This window comes from Mus caroli, unplaced genomic scaffold, assembly GCF_978045245.1.
Source record: "Mus caroli unplaced genomic scaffold, Mus_caroli_1 scaffold_12, whole genome shotgun sequence".
NCBI classification, from domain to species: domain Eukaryota; kingdom Metazoa; phylum Chordata; class Mammalia; order Rodentia; family Muridae; genus Mus; species Mus caroli.
In genome coordinates, this window is record NW_028227267.1 from 90,962,855 (window position 1) to 90,978,903 (window position 16,049).

The following is a 16,049-nucleotide window of genomic DNA, read 5'->3' on the forward strand; positions in this document are numbered from 1 at the left end:
TTTAGCATATTGTGAACCCCAAGACTGTGAACTGGATAAGCCTTGTTGTATGTACTCTTACTCAGCTCTAGCAGACAGGTTTAGGCCAAGAGCTTTCTGATTACTGTAAACAAGTAGTTGTGGTGTGGCTCAGCCCTAGCACACAACTTTAAGCCAAGAGCTTTCTGTAAAGAAGAACTAAATAAAGTTAATGATAGGTCAAGAGGTAGAGAAAGCCATCGGTTGACAGGGAGTAAACATTAAGAAAACCCCAGAAAGAGAAAGGAAGACCTTCAGTTTCCACAACTAGGAGGTCTAATAGTGTTATTGTTTATTATAATTTTACAAATACTAGAAAACAAATGTGAGAAAACTTAATGAACAATCTAGTTGGCTGAGATATTATGTTTTTCCTTGAGGTAACTGGTAACATTAAAATAATTACATACATAATTTTATATACTATATATTTTCTCAAAATTACATATGGGATTGATATGCTTAAATGATAAAATCATATATCTGTTACTGTACATGACTTTGTATGAAGTCCTCTACACACTCCCTGTCACATCATAGCTGCTTGATAAACCCATGTAACACACTGGTGAAAATTAATGTTTGAATATGAAACTATTTAATTTAGCCATCATAGTTTAATATAGTAATCATATAAAATTCTTCCATGGTCTCTACAAAGCATCTACAGAAAACAAACCTAGCATTTCTAGTACACAGCTGACTTGTAATTTGGGTGCAGTAAAAGAAAATTATCATATCAAATGTGCTGATTTAATTGAGTTCTTTTACTTATCATTTGATAGTACTTAACTCTCTTGACAGAAGACTGCTTGATACAACATATTGCCACCATTTAATTAAGAAACCATCTACTCTTAAGTGCTTTATTTTAAATTACAAATGGATTTTGGCCCTTCTAAGTTATGTCCTTTTACAAAGAATCTCTTCCATTTCTAAAAGTGAAATTGCTAGATTAATGATTATGTACATTTAAAAAATCTTTTTGTATAAGATATCAAACAAGTTTTCAGGAATAAAGTCTTGCCTCTAGCTTACATTTCTCCCATATCTGTACTACTTGGGGAAGTCTACACTTTTGTCCCTGTGGTCTTTTCCTTGCCTGTATCTAGTCAGGATATTAATGTAAATGACCTATCTAAATGTTACACTATGTAGATGATGTTCATATATTTCTGTCTATTGTAGAGGCTTTGCATTTTTATAGCAGGAAAATGATTCATGTACATTTATTTTACCTTAGTCCTAAATTTCTTTCTTTTTTCTTTTTTTGAATTAGGTATTTATTTCATTTACATTTCCAATGCTATCCCAAAAGTCCCCCACACGCTCCCCCACCAACTCCCCAACACACCCAATCCCACTTCTTGGCCCTGGTGTTCCCCTGTAGTGAGGCATATAAAGATTGAACGACCAATGGGCCTCTCTTTCCACTGATGACTGACTAGGCCATCTTCTGATACATATGCAGCTAGAGACACCAACTCCGAGGGTGGGGGTGGGGGTACTGGTTAGTTCATATTGTTGTTCCACCTATAGGGTTGCAGATCCCTTTAGCTCCTTGGGTACTTTCTCTAGCTCCACCATTGGGGGCCCTGTGATCCATCCAATAGCTAACTGTGATCATCCACTTCTGTGTTTGTAAGGCCCCAGCATAGTCTCACAAGAGACAACTATATCGGGGTCCTTTCAGCAAAATCTTGCTAGTGTATGCAATGGTGTCAGCTTTTTGGAAGCTGAATATGGGATGGATCTCCGGATATGGCAGTTTCTAGATGGTCCATCCTTTCGTCTCAGCTCCAAACTTTGTCTCTGTAATTCATTCCATGGGTGTTTTGTTCCCAATTATAAGAAGGGGCAAAGTGTCCACACTTTGGTCTTCATTCTTCTTGAGTTTCCTGTGTTTTGGAAATTGTATCTTATAATTTGGGTATTCTAGGTTTCTGGACTAATATCCACTTATCAGTGAGGACATATTGTGTGAGTTCTTTTGTGATTGGGTTACCTCACTCAGGATGATGCCCTCCAGGTCCATCCATTTGCCTAGGAATTTCATAAATTCATTCTTTTTAATAGCTGAGTAGTACTCCATTGTGCAAATGGCCCACATTTTCTGTATCCATTCCTCTCTTGAGGGGCTTCTGTGTTCTTTCCAGCTTCTGGTGGTTACAAATACGGCTGCTATGATTATAGTTGAGCATGTGTCCTTCTTACCGGTTGGAACATCTCCTGGATATATGCCCAGAAGAGGTATTGCGGGATCCTCCAGTGGTACTATGTTCAATTTTCTAAGGAACCACCAGACTCATTTCCAGAGTGGTTGTACAAGCTTGCAATCCCAGCAACAATGGAGGAGTGTTCCTCTTTCTCCACATCCTTGCCAGCATCTGCTGTCACCTGAGTTTTTGATCTTAGCCATTCTGGCTGGTGTGTGGTGGAATCTCGGGGTTGTTTTAATTTGCATTTCCCTGATGATTAAGGATGCTGAAAATTTTTTCAGCAGCTTCTCAGCCATTTGGTATTCCTCAGGTGAGAATTCTTTGTTTAGCTCTGAGCCCTATTTTTTAATGGGGATATTTGATTATCAGGAGTTCACCTTCTTAAGTTCTTTATATATATTAGATATTAGTCCCCTATATGATTTAGGATAAGTAAAGATCCTTTCCCTATCTGTTGGTGGCCTTTTTGTCTTATTGACGGTGTATTTTGCCTTACAAAGAGTTTGCAAATTTATAAGGTCCCATTTATTGATTCTCAATCTTACAGTACAAGCCATTGCTGTTCTACTCAGGAATTTTTCCCCTGTGCCCATATCTTTGAGGCTTTTTCCCACTTTTTCCTCTATGAGTTTCAGTGTCTCTGGTTTTATGTGAAGTTCCTTGATCCACTTAGATTTGACCTTAGTACTAGGGGATAGAAATGGATCAATTCGCATTCTTCTACATGATAACTGCCAGTTGTGCCAGCACCATTTGTTGAAAATGTTGTAATTTTTCTACACGATGGTTTTAGATCCCTTGTCAAAGATCAAGTGATCATAGGTGTGTGGGTTCATTTCTGGGTCTTCATATCTATTCCACTGGTCTACTTGTCCGTCCCTATACCAATATCATGTTCTTTTTATCACTATTGTTCTGTAGTACAGCTTTAGGTCAGGCATGGTGATTCCACCAGAGGTACTTTTATCCTTGAGAAGAGTTTTTGCTATCCTAGGTTTTTTGTTATTGCGTATGAATTTGCAAATTGCCCTATCTAAGTTGTTGAAGAATTGAGTTGGAATTTTGATGGGGATTGCATTGAATCAGTACATTGCTTTTTTTCAAGATAGCCATTTTTACTATATTGATTCTGACAATCCATGAGCTTGGGAGATTTTTCCATTTCTGAGATCTTCTATAATTTCTTTCTTCAGGGACTTGAAGTTCTTATCATACAGATCTTTCACTTCCTTAGTTAGAGTCACGCCAAGGTATTTTTATTGTTTGTAACTATTGAGAAGGGTGTTGTTTTCCTAATTTCTCTCTCAGCCTTTTTATTCTTTGTATAGAGAAAGGCCATTGACTTGTTTGAGTTAATTTTTTTAAATATTTTTATTAAGTATTTTCCTCAATTACATTATTTTTATTAAGTATTTTCCTCAATTACATTTCCAATGTTATAACAAAAGTCCCCCATACCCTCCCCCCCCAATCCCCTACACACCCATTCCCACTTTCTGTCTCTGGAGTTCCACTGTACTGGGGCATATAAAGTTTGCATGTCCAATGGGCCTCTCTTTCCAGTGATGGCCAACTAGGCCATCTTTTTAAACATATGCAGCTAGAGTCAAAAGCTCCGGGGTACTGGTTAGTTCATAATGTTGTTGCACCTACAGGGTTGCAGATCTCTTTAGCTCCTTGGATACTTTCTCTAGCTCCTCCATTGGGGATCCTGTGATCCATCCAATAGCTGACTGTGAGCATCCACTTCTGTGTTTGCTAGGCACCGGCCTAGTCTCACCAGAGACAGCTATATCAGGGTCCTTTCAGCAAACTCTTGCTAGTGCATGCAATGGTGTCATCGTTTGGAGGCTGATTATGGGATGGATCCCTGGATATGGCAATCTCTAGATGGTCCAACCTTTTGTCTCATTTCCAGACTTTGTCTCTGTAACTCCTTCCATGGTTGATTGTTCCCAATTCTAAAAAGTGACTAAGTGTCCACACTTTGGTCTTAGTTCTTCTTCAGTTTCATGTGCTTTGCAAATTGTATCTTATATCTCAGGTATATCCAGCTACTTCACTGAAGCTGTTTATCAGGTTTAGGAATTCTCTGGAGGAATTTTTAGGGTCACTTATATATACTATCATATCATCTGCAAAAAGTGATATTTTGACTTCATCTCTTTCAATTTGTATCCCCTTGATCTCCTTTTGTTGTCGAATTGCTCTGGCTAGGACTTCAAGTACAATGTTGAATAGGTATGGAGAAAGTGTACAGCCTTGTTTACTCCCTGATTTTAGAGGGATTGCTTCAAGCTTCTCACCATTTACTTTGATGTTGGCTACTGGTTTGCTGTAGATTGCACTTTTTACTTTTTTAATATATTTTATTACGTATTTTCCTCAATTATATTTCCAATGCTATCCCAAAAGTGTCCCATACCCTCTCCCCTCTCCCCCATTTCCCTAACCACCTATTCCCATTTCTTTTTTTTTTTTTTTTTTGGCCCTGGCATTCCCCTGTACTAGGGCATATAAAGTTTGTGTGTCCAATGGGCCTCTCTTTCCAGTGATGGCTGACTAGGCCATCTTTTGATACATATGCAGCTAGAGTCAAGAGCTCCTGGGTACTGGTTAGTTCATAATGTTGTACCACCTATAGTGTTGCAGGTCCCTTTAGCTTCTTGGGTACTTTCTCCAGACCTCCATTGGGAGCCCTGTGATCCATTCACTAGCTGACTGTGAGCATCCAGTTCTGTGTTTGCTAGGCCCCGGCATAGTCTCACAAGGGACAGCTATATCAGGGTCCTTTCAGCAAAATCTTGCTAGTGTATGCAATGGTGTCAGCGTTTGGAAGCTGATTATGTGACGGATCCCTGGGTATGGCAGTCTCTAGATGGTTCATCCTTTCATCTCAGCTCCAAACTCTGTCTCTGTAACTCCTTCCATGGATGTTTTGTTCCCAATTCTAAGAAGGGGTACAGTGACCCCACTTTGGTCTTCATTCTTCTTGAGTTTCATGTGTTTAGCAAATTGTATTATATGTCTTGGGTATCCTAAGTTTTGGGTTAATATCCACTTCAGTGAGTACAGATTGTGTGAGTTCCTTTGTGATTGTGTTACCTCACTCAGGATGATGCCGTCCAGGTCCATTCATTTGCCTAGGAATTTCATAAATTCATTATTTTAATAGCTGAGTAGTACTCCATTGTGTAAATGTACCACATTTTCTGTATCCATTCCTCTGTTGAGGGGCATCTGGGTTCTTTCCAGCTTCTGGCTATTATAAATAAGGCTGATATGAACATAGTGGAGCATGTGTCCGTCTTACCGGTTGGAACATCTTCTGGATCTATGCCCAGAAGAGGTATTGCTGGATCCTCCGGTAGTTCTATGTCCAATTTTCTAAGGAACTGCCAGACTGATTTCCAGACTGGTTGTACAAGCTTGCAATCCCACCAATAATGGAGGAGTGTTCCTCTTTCTCCACATCCTTGCCAGCATCTGCTGTCACCTGAGTTTTTGATCTTAGCCATTCTGACTGGTGTGAGGTGGAATCTCAGGGTTGTTTTGATTTGCATTTCCCTAATCATTAAGGATGTTGAACATTTTTTCAGGTGCTTCTCAGTCATTCGGTATTCCTCAGGTGAGAATTCTTTGTTCAGTTCTGAGCCCCATTTTTTAATGGGGTTATTTGATTTTCTGGAGTCCACCTTCTTGAGATCTTTATATATATTAGATATTAGTCCCCTATCTGATTTAAGATAGGTAAAGATCCTTTCCCAATCTGTTGGTGGTCTTTTTGTCTTATTGATTGTGTCTTTTGCCTTACAGAAGCTTTGCAGTTTTATGAGGTCCCATTTGTCAATTCTCGATCTTACAGTACAAGCCATTGCTGTTCTATTCAGGAATTTTCCCCTGTGGCCATATCTTGGAGCTTTTCCCCACTTTCACCTCTATAACTTTCACTATCTCTGGTTTTATGTGGAGTTCCTTGATCCACTTAGATTTGACCTTAGTACAAGGAGATAGGAATGGATCGATTCGCATTCTTCTACATGATAATAACCAGTTGTGCCAGCACCATTTGTTGAAAATGCTGTCTTTCTTCCACTGGATGGTTTTAGCTCCCTTGTCGAAGATCAAGTGACTGTAGCTGTGTGGGTTCATTTCTGGGTCTTCAATTCTATTCCATTGTTCTACTTGTCTGTCACTGTACCAGTACCATGCAGTCTTTATCACAATTGCTCTGTAGTAAAGCTTTAGGTCAGGCATGGTGATTCCACCAGAGGTTCTTTTATCCTTGAGAAGAGTTTTTGCTATTCTAGGATTTTTGTTATTCCAGATGAATTTGCAGATTGCACTTTCTAATTCATTGAAGAATTGAGTTGGAATTTTGATGGGGATTGTACTGTATCTATAGATTGCTTTTGGCAAGATAGCCATCTTTACAATGTTGTTCCTGCCAATCAATGAGCATGGGAGATCTTTACATCTTCTGAAATCTTCTCTAATTTCTTTCTTCAGAGACTTGAAGTTTTTATCATACTGATCTTTCACTTCCTTAGTTAGATTCACGCCAAGATATTTTATATTATTTGTGACTATTGAGAAGGGTGTTGTTTCCCTAATTTCTTTCTCAGACTGTTTATTCTTTGTGTAGAGAAAGGCCATTGACTTGTTTGAGTTAATTTTATATCCAGCTACTTCTCCGAAGCTGTTTATCAGGTTTAGGAATTCTCTGGTGGAATTTTTAGGGTCACTTATATATACTATCATATCATCTGCAAAAAGTGATATTTTGACTTCATCTCTTCCAATTTGTATCCCCTTGATCTCCTTTTGTTGTCGAATTGCTCTGGCTAGGACTTCAAGTACAATGTTGAATAGGTATAGAGAAAGTGGACAGCCTTGTCTAGTCCCAGATTTTAGAGGGATTGCTTCAAGATTCTCACCATTTACTTTGATGTTGGCTACTGGTTTGTTGTAGATTTCTTTTATCATGGTTAGGTATGGGCCTTGATTCCTGATCTTTCCAAGACTTTTATCATGAATGGGTGTTGGATCTTGTCGAATGCTTTTTCAGCATCTAAGGAGATGATCATGTGGTTTTTGTCTTTGAGTTTGTTTATGTAATGGATAACGTTGATGGATTTCCTCATATTAAACCATCCCTGCATCCCTGGAATAAAACCTATTTGGTCAGGATGGATGATTGCTTTAATGTGTTCTTGTATTTGGTTAGCAAGAATTTTATTGAGGATTTTTGCATCTATATTCATAAGGGAAATTGGTCTGAAGTTCTCTATCTTTGTTGGATCTTTCTGTGGTTCAGGTATCAGAGTAATTGTGGCTTCATAGAATGAGTTGGGTAGAGTTCCTTCTTCAATTTTGTGGAATTTTTTGTGCAGAACTGGAATTAGATCTTCTTTGAAGGTCTGATAGAACTCTGCACTGAACCCATCTGGTCCTGGGCTTTTTTTGACTGGGAGACTATTAATGACTGCTTCTATTTCTTTAGGGGATATGGGATTGTTTAGATCGTTAACTTGATCCTGATTTAACTTTGGTACCTGGTATCTTTCTAGAAATTTGTCCATTTCGTCCATGTTTTCCAGTTTTGTTGAGTATAGCCTTTTGTAGAAGGATCTGATGGTGTTTTGGATTTCTTCAGGATCTGTTTTTATGTCTCCCTTTTCATTTCTGATTTTGTTAATTAGGATGTTGTCCCTGTGCCCTCTTGTGAGTCTAGCTAAGGAATTATCTATCTTGTTGATTTTCTCAAAGAACCAACTCTGCGTCTGGTTAATTCTTTGAATAGTTCTTGTTTCCACTTGGTTGATTTCACCCCTGAGTTTGATTATTTCCTGCAGTCTACTCCTCTTGGGTGAATTTTCTTCTTTTTTTCTAGAGCTTTTAGATGTGTTGTCAAGCTGCTAGTGTGTGCTTTCTCCAATTTCTTTTTTGTAGGCACTCAGAGCTATGAGTTTCCCTCTTAGAAATGCTTTCATTGTGTCCCATAGGTTTGGGTATGTTGTGGCTTCATTTTCATTAAACTCTAAAAAGTCTTTAGTTTCTTTCTTTATTCCTTCCTTGACCAAGGTATCATTGAGAAGAGTGTTGTTCAGTTTCCATGCGAATGTTGGCTTTCCATTATTTATGTTGTTATTGAAGATCATTCTTAGTCCATGGTGGTCTGATAGGATGCATGGGACAATTTCAATATTTTTGTATCTGTTGAGGCCTGTTTTGTGACCAATTATATGGTCAATTTTGGAGAAGGTCCCGTGAGGTGCTGAGAAGAAGGTATATCCTTTTGTTTTAGGATAAAATGTTCTGTAGATATCTGTTAAGTCCATTTGTCTCATAACTTCTGTTAGTTTCACTGTGTCCCTGTTTACTTTCTGTTTCCACGATCTGTCCATTGATGAAAGTGGTGTGTTGAAGTCGCCCACTATTATTGTATGAGGTGCAATGTGTCCTTTGAGCTTTACTAAAGTGTCTTTAATGAATGTGGCTGCCTTTGCATTTGGAGCATAGATATTCAGAATTGAGACTTCCTCTTGGAGGATTTTACCTTTGATGAGTATGAAATATCCCTCCTTGTATTTTTTGATAACTTTGGGATGGAAGTCGATTTTATTCGATATTAGAATGGCTAATCCAGCTTGTTTCTTCAGGCCATTTGCTTGGAAAATTGTTTTCCAGCCTTTTACTCTGAGGTAGTGTCTGTCTTTTTCCCTGAGATGGGTTTCCTATAAGCAGCAGAATGTTGGGTCCTGTTTGTGTAGCCAGTCTGTCAGTCTATGTCTTTTTATTGGGGAATTGAGTCCATTGATATTAAAATATATTAAGGACTAGAAATTGTTTGCTTCCTGATAGTTTTGTTGTTAGAGTTGGCATTCTGTTCTTGTTACTGTCTTAAAAGAAGAAGGAGTTTCTTTGTTGAAGGATTATTTTCTTGCTTTTTGTAGAACATGGTTTCAGTCCTTGTATTGTTTTTGTTTGTTTGTTTGTTTGTTTGTTTTCTGTTATTATCCTCTGAAGGGCTGGGTTCATGGAAAGATAATGTGTGAATTTGGTTTTCTTGTGGAATACTTTGGTTTCTCTGTCTATGGTAATTGAAATTTTGGCTGGGTATAGTAACCTGGGCTGGCATTTGTGTTCTCTTAGTGTCTGTATAACATCTGTCCAGGATCATCTGGCTATCATAGTCTCTGGTGAAAAGTCTGGTGTAATTCTGATAGGCCTTCCTTTATATGTTAGTTTACCTTTTTCCCTTAATGCTTTTAATATTCCATCTTTATTTAGTGCATTTGTTGTTCTCATTATTATGTGTAGGGAGGAATTTCTTTTCTGGTTCAGTCTATTTGGAGTTCTGTAGACTGCTTGTATCTTCATGGTCATCCATTTCTTTAGGTTTGGGAGGTTTTCTTCTATAATTTTGTTGAAGATATTTGCGGGCCCTTTAAGTTGAAAATCTTCATTCTCACCTACTCCTATTATCAGTAGGTTTGGTCTTCTCATTGTGTCCTGCATTTCCTCGATGTTTTGTGTTAGGATCTTTTTGCATTTTGCATTTTCTTTGATTGTTTTACTGATATTTTCTATGGAATCTTCTGTACCTGAGATTCTCTCTTCCATCTCTTTTATTTTGTTGCTGATGCTCACATCTATGGTTCCAGATTTCTTTTTTTTTTTTTTTTCATTTTATAGCTAACTCCTCTCCTTCTGTCTATTTTTTTTTCACTGTTTTTTTTTTATTACATATTTTCCTCAATTACATTTCCAATGCTATCCCAAAAGTCCCCCATACCGCCCCCCAATTCCCTACCCTCCCATTCCCATTCTTTTGGCCCTGGCATTCCCCTATATTGGGGCATGTAAAGTTTGCAAGTCCAATGGGCCTCTCTTTCCAGTGATGGCCGACTAGGCCATCTTTCGATACATATGCAGCTAGAGACAAGAGCTCCGGGGTACTGGTTAGTTCATCATGTTGTTCCAACTATAGGGTTGCAGATCCCTTTAGCTCCTTGGGTACATTCTCTAGCTTCTCCATTGGGAGCCCTGTGATCCATCCAATAGCTGACTGTGAGCATCCACTCCTGTGTTTGCTAGGCCCCTGCATAGTCTCACAAGAGACAGCTATCTTTGGGTCCTTTCAGCAAAATCTTGCTAATGTATGCAATGGTGTCAGCGTTTAGAAGCAGATTATGGGATGAATCCCTGGATACGGCAGTCTCTAGATGGTCCATCCTTTCATCACAGCTCCGAACTTTGTCTCTGTAACTCCTTCCCTGGGTGTTTTGTTCCCAATTCTAAGAAGGGGCACAGTGTCCACATTTTGGTCTTCATTCTTCTTGAGTTTCATGCGTTTAGCAAATTGTATCTTATATGTTGGGTATCCTAAGTTTTGGGCTAATATCCACTTATCAGTGAATACATATTGTGTGAGTTCCTTTGTGATTGTGCTACCTCACTCAAGATGATGCCCTCCAGGTCCATCCATTTGGCTAGGAATTTCATAAATTCATTCTTTTTAATAGCTGAGTAGTACTCCATTGTGTAAATGTACCATAATTTCTGTATCCATTCCTCTGTTGAGGGACATCTGGGTTCTTTCCAGCTTCTGGCTATTATAAATAGGGCTGCTATGAACATAGTGGAGCATGTGTCCTTCTTACCGGTTGGGACATCTTCTGGATATATGCCCAGAAGAGGTATTGCTGGATCCTCCGGTAGTATTATGTCCAACTTTCTGAGGAACTGCCAGACTGATTTCCAGAGTGTTTGTACAAGCTTGCAATCCCACCAACAATGGAGAAGTGTTCCTCTTTCTCCACATCCTCGCCAGCATCTGCTGTCACCTGAATTTTTGATCTTAGCCATTCTGACTGGTGTGAGGTGGAATCTCAGGGTTGTTTTGATTTGCATTTCCCTGATGATTAAGGATGTTGAACATTTTTTCAGGTGCTTCTCTGCCATTCGGTATTCCTCAGGTGAGAATTCTTTGTTCAGTTCTGAGCCCCATTTTTTAATGGGGTTATTTGACTTTCTGGAGTTCACCTTCTTGAGTTCTTTATATATATTGGATATTAGTCCCTTGTCTGATTTAGGAAAGGTGAAGATCCTTTCCCAATCTGTTGGTGTTTTTTTTGTCTTATTGATGGTGTCTTTAGCCTTGCAGAAGCTTTGTAGTTTCATGAGGTCCCATTTGTCAATTCTCGATCTTACAGCACAAGCCATTACTGTTCTATCCAGGAATTTTTCCCCTGTGCCCATATCTTCAAGGCTTTTCCCCACTTTCTCCTCTATAAGTTTCAGTGTCTCTGGTTTTATGTGAAGTTCCTTGATCCACTTAGACTTGACCTTAGTACAAGGAGATAGGAATGGATCGATTCGCATTCTTCTACATGTTAACAACCAGTTGTGCCAGCACCATTTGTTGAAAATGCTGTCTTTCTTCCACTGGATGTTTTTAGCTCCCTTGTCGAAGATCAAGTGACCGTAGGTGTGTGGCTTCATTTCTGGGTCTTCAATTCTATTCCATTGGTCTATTTGTCTGTCACTGTACCAGTACCATGCAGTCTTTATCACAATTGCTCTGTAGTAGAGCTTTAGGTCCGGCATGGTGATTCCACCAGAGGTTCTTTTATCCTTGAGAAGAGTTTTTGCTATCCTAGGTTTTTTGTTATTCCAGATGAATTTGCAGATTTCACTTTCTGATTCGTTGAAGAATTCATTTGGAATTTTGATGGGGATTGCATTGAATCTGTAGATTGCTTTTGGCAAGATAGCCATTTTTACAATGTTGATCCTGCCAATCCATGAGCATGGGAGATCTTTCCATCTTCTGAGATCTTCTATAATTTCTTTCTTCAGAGACTTGAAGTTTTTATTATACAGATCTTTCACTTCCTTAGTTAGAGGCACGCCAAGATATTTTATATTATTTGTGACTATTGAGAAGGGTGTTGTTTCCCTAATTTCTTTCTCAGCCTGTTTATTCTTTGTGTAGAGAAAGGCCATTGATTTGTTTGAGTTAATTTTATATCCAGCTACTTCACCGAAGCTGTTTATCAGGCTTAGGAGTTCTCTGGTGGAATTTTTAGGGTCCCTTATATATACTATATATACTATCTTTGCAGATGATAATCTGCAAAGAGTGATATTTTGACTTCATCTTTTCCAATTTGTATCCCTTTGATCTCCTTTTGTTGTCGAATTGCTCTGGCTATGGTTCCAGATTTCTATCCTAGGGTTTCTATCTTCAGCGTTGCCTCACTTTGGGTTTTCTTTATTGTGTCTACTTCCCTTTTTAGGTCTAGTATGGTTTTGTTCATTTCCATCTACTGTTTGGATGTGTTTTCCTGTTTTTCTTTAAGGACTTCCACCTCTTTGGTTGTTTTCCTGTTTTTTTTTTTTTTTTTTTAGGACTTTTAACTCTTTAGCAGTGTTCTCCTGTATTTCTTTAAATGAATTATTGGCAAAGTATGGCAACTGACTTCCTTCAGTATCCTTCCTAGGAGTAGGCATGTCTCAGTGTAATAAAAGACTTTGTAGAAGCTGTAGTATACCCCAGAGTGTACCACGGTATTCTCTTTGGTCCACACTTCTTTCCTTGCAAATGTTTATTTTAATAACTACTTCGTCTGGCACAAGGTCTCTGGCTTCTGCTACTCTATCAATACTGGAAGTTCAATGGGACGCCTATAGAGTATCCTGTTGTCTTTCAGTATCATGAAGATCCTATAGTTTTGAATCTGTAGCACAGAAAACTTCATGCACTCCAGCATTTGTGCTGGTCTGAGCCCACCCATTCTTCTTCTCGCACGTCCTTGATCAGAAACCCTACCCACATGAGGGGCAGCTCTATCCCTACCCACATCAGGGGTAGCTCTACTGTCTTGACCATGTATAGAGCAGGGCCTGCCCTCCCAAATGCTGCAGCAGATGAGGCCCAGGGCCAGCTTTTCTGCTCTCACAGTCCTATAGAGGCCAATTTTCCACCCATCACCAGTGGTGAGGGATGGGTGGGGGGGACCTGAGTCTCTCCCTCATTGACACCATTACATAACAGACAAAAAGACAGGGTTGGTTTTCCGCAGGCATGCCTTTGGGTGGCTCTCCTCAACCCCAGGTCCAGGGCTAGCTCTACTCTGCTGTCCTAATGAGGTATGTGGAGCAATGAGTCCTTGCTCCAATGACCCCAAGTTCAGACTTTCCAAAGAGACAAATGGTGGGATCAGCTCCCCAGTCTCTTATCTTCTGCTCTGGCTAACATGCAACTCCTGCAATGTGTGTCCATTCTCCCCAACTGCATCGGCAGGGGCAGTTTGCCTGCCTTCATGCCCCAGGACCAGGTAAGCTGTGAGGCAAGTTCTGCACAACATTCAAACATCAACATGTCCCCTGGTGGCAGCCCAGACTACGGACTCCTGCCTCACCTTTGGTAGTAACCGACCCTTGCTGCTGCAGGGCCATAAACCAGGATGTTGTCCCCAGTGGAAGCATAACCCAGGACCCCACCATGGTCCGAGATGGCATCACCTCACTCGCTATCCATATCAAGCTGTTCCTCACTATGCTCAAGTCTCCAATTCTGCCTCTCTTCATTATGCCCTCATCCTTCTGTTTCTCTTTCTCATATATTTCTCCAGCATTTACTTGCTCTTCTTAGTGGCAATGGGGTTATCTGAGTGTCTGGAGTCATCTCAAAAGTGGTTTTAGGAGTGCTATGTCCCCCTCATCCACTTTGGCACCAGATAGGGGTCCTTTCAGGCATGGTCGGATCCCTCCCTTGCCTACACAGTGTTAGTTTTATATCTCTTTATATCTCTTTATATCTCTTTATATCTGTCAGGAGGCCCATGGCACAAATCAGGTTTTGGGCTGACTCCTCACCTGGCTGCCCAAGTGGTCTCATGAGAGCATCATCTGACTAGAGCTCAATTCCTGGGGGTGCCTGTGGTCACAGGCAGGCTTCTTCTAGGCTCTGGCTCTCTCCCTGTCCTAAGAGAGGAACCTGTCCTTGCATGTGGGGAGCCAGATTGTGGTTGTTTTAGGATTGTTCTTTTCAGGAAATTTTCGTGTACACATCATTCAGAAGCTCCTAGGTCAGAAGCCTGAGCCTAGACATAGACTTTCTCCTCTCTTTTGCCTACTGGAGCACATGTGACACAGTAGCCACACATGCAAAGCCTAAAAGATAGTTTAATCTAAAGGCTTATAGTCCTAAAGATTAGGCCCTGTTACTATCATGGCAGGGAGCAGAAGAGCAGGCATTGTACTAAAGTAGTAGCGGAGAGCTCACATGCTGATCCACAAACACGGCAACAAGAGCTAACTGAGAAAGGCATGAGTTATGAGAACCTCAAAGTCCACCTTCAAGGTATACCACCTCCAACAACATCATACCTCCAAATCACGCCTAAACAGTTCCACCAACTGGGGACTAAGTATTCAAACATATGAACCAAAGAGGTCATTCTGATTCCAACAATAGCACCATTGATAAAATCTGTTGTCTTTATTATCTGTGCCATTGTCCAGTTGTGAGTGTTTGTGTTAGAACTCAAAAGACTAGGACAACTTACACAAGTGGGTGCAGAGCCCATCCCTTAACCTATAAGTTTTTGCAACTGGCAGCAGAGCTAATAATCAGGAGCATTTTGTTAACACAAGATGGACTCTTCTGTATGTTTTATGTGTTTCTGCCTGTGCATGTGAGGGAACATTGTGTGTGTGTGTGTGTGTGTGTGTGTGTGTGTGTGTGTGTGTGTATGGGGTTTTTCTTGGCTTATTTTTTATTTGATTTTGAGAGTGAAAGAGAGAGGCAGAGACACACAGAAAGAAAACATAAAATATGGAAAGAGTTACTGGAGGGATAATACTATGATCAAATATATAAAAAAATTAAAGATAAATAAATTTCATTTCATTTAAAAATACTTATCATCTTTCCAGACTTGTAAATGTTCCTTGGTTGGTAAAGAAAGTCCCAATCTTGACAAATGACAGATTGTCTTTAAATAATGTCTTCCTCAAGTGAGACACCCTTGCAAGACCCATTGACTGTTTATACAGATTCTTTAAAAACTGAGTATGATTCTTAGGGACAGGTCACCATTTGCAGTAAGTGATTAATTGATTAATGTCATTTCTTCCTGTTCATGGTAGTGCTGCCCATGGAGAAAGGGAACCTTAGGTGTATAAGAAGTTTCTCTTTCCCTGCAATTGTTATGCAAACAATTTCAAGTTAGGGCTACTGGTCTCCACTGATTCTTTGTAGACATAACCTTGCCTAGAACAAACTCTCTCACTGAAGGATGAGGAGAGAATATTAGATCTACTCTGACTAGAGGAAGAAAATTGTTGTCCAGTTGTTAGTGGACATATCTTGGTACTATACACCAGGGAATCTTAGCTTCTCAAAGCATAAGAGGAATGATCTTACAAATTTACCTGTTTTGTGGGTATGGTTGTCATTTGTTCTGGAAAGAATTGACCTACTTGGTTTAACCTCTGTGCCTAGGTTTTTCTGAATAAACAGAAACAAGGTGGAATTAGGCTTTGGGGAATGAGGATTTAAAATGTGTTTGTTTGCCAGTCAAAACTTCTTCTTGGAATGCCAATGTTGCTAAATTGTATCATACTCGTTTTAGATATTTCTTTTGAATACTTATCTTGTTATTTTAAGAATTGATTATTATAATTAGTGTAGAAATAGAGAAATGCATCTGTATTCAACTGTTTGAATTTATAGTCTCAAGAGCAATATTTTAGATTTCTTGCTTGTAATGTGAATTACCTTGATAAAAATTTTGCTCT

At 39.5% G+C, this 16,049-nt stretch overlaps 1 non-coding gene across 1 annotated transcript; it reads right to left on the reverse strand.

The window, feature by feature from the left end:
- Positions 1–14,301: 14,301 nt before the first annotated feature.
- Positions 14,302–14,432, reverse strand: LOC115029314 (small nucleolar RNA SNORA17). The gene has a single exon (XR_003834887.1). It is a non-coding gene; the product is annotated as a small nucleolar RNA SNORA17 (small nucleolar RNA).
- Between the last annotated feature and the right edge of the window lie 1,617 nt (positions 14,433–16,049).